The sequence below is a fragment of the Penaeus monodon genome, chromosome 28 (assembly GCF_015228065.2).
Source record: "Penaeus monodon isolate SGIC_2016 chromosome 28, NSTDA_Pmon_1, whole genome shotgun sequence".
NCBI classification, from domain to species: Eukaryota; Metazoa; Arthropoda; class Malacostraca; order Decapoda; family Penaeidae; genus Penaeus; species Penaeus monodon.
The window spans coordinates 15,625,660-15,627,388 of record NC_051413.1 but is presented as its reverse complement, the minus strand read 5'-3'; positions in this window follow the sequence as shown (position 1 = coordinate 15,627,388).

The following is a 1,729-nucleotide window of genomic DNA, read 5'->3' as shown; positions in this document are numbered from 1 at the left end:
CCCGGCCCCCGTGGGGAAGGGGGTTAAGATCACCCCAAAGACTTAAAAATGAAAACTCATTGTTCGGGGGTTTTTTAAACCCCGGCCCCGGCGCGAAATTTTCCCTTAAGGAGAAATATATATTATAGATAAAGGGGGGAAAGAAAATAATAAAATATATAAAGGGAAAAAATAGATGAGATATGATTTATAAAAAAAAAAATAATAGGATTAAAGGGAATAAATAAATATATTAAAGAGGGAATAAAATGAAAAAAAATTAATAGTTTTTGGTATACCCCAAATAATTTTAGAATGATGATGATTATATATAATATTTACCCTAAAAAATATTATAATTTATTAAATATAAAAATAAAATTTTTAATATTTTAATTTTCGATTATAAAATAATTTTTATATAAAAATCTATAAATATAGAAAACTAAAAATATCCCGGAAAATATAAGAAATATATACAAAAGATAATATAATATAAAATATAAAAAATATAATATAATATATATAAAGAATATATATAAAATTAGATATTTTAATAAAATAGATAAAAGATAGATAATATATATAAAAAAACATTTTTTTTATATAAAATGGGATATAATATTATATATTAAATATATATAATATATAATATTATATATATATATAGATAAATAATTATATATCCCTTATATGTATAAAATTTTATGTTTTTATATATTATAAAATATAAATATATATAATAACATATAAATAATATATTTAATATATAGTTAAATAAAAATATTAATAATATATTTATATAAATAAAATATATATTATAATACATATTTTAATAAAATATATATATATATATATATATATTTTAAAAATAATATGATATATATATATATAATTTATTTTAAAATATATATAGTTATATATTAAATTTTTAATATAATATTATAAGATATATAAAAATTTATATATAGGTAAAAATACATATTTAAAATTTTAAAATATATATATATATATATATATATATATATAAAATAATATTTGATTTTAAATAAAATTATATAAAAAATATATTTTAATATAATAGTATTATTTTGTATAATTATTTTAATTAATAATGTATAAAATTATATATTAATATAGTAAAAATATATTTATATAAATGAAAGTATATATTTATGTATAGTTTTAAATGTTAATTGAAATTAAAAATTTTATTTTTAATATATATTTTAATATTTTATATATATATTAAAAATGTTTTAAAATTTTGTATATATAGGGGTATAATAAATTTTATATATAAGGGTATAAAAAATATTAAAATTTTAACATTATATTTGTTTAAAAATTATATAGATATAGATAGATTGATAAGAATAATAATAAAAATTTTAAAATAAATATAGTGATATATAGAAAAAAATATGGGATAAAAAATGAATATATAAAATTTTAAAAAGATTATATATGGGTATATATATTTTTATAATAATATGTATTTTAATATACATATGTATAATTAAAATTTATATATATAAAATATAAATTATAGATAAATTTAAATATAAAATTTATTTAATATATAATGAAATAATATTTTTAATATTTAATAAAATATATATTTTAGATAAGATTTTTTAAAATTTTAAAAAAATATATAATAAAATTTTATATGTTATAATATATAAATAATATATAAAAAAATAAAAATATATAAAATATATATTTTTAAACATACAATATTTATTAC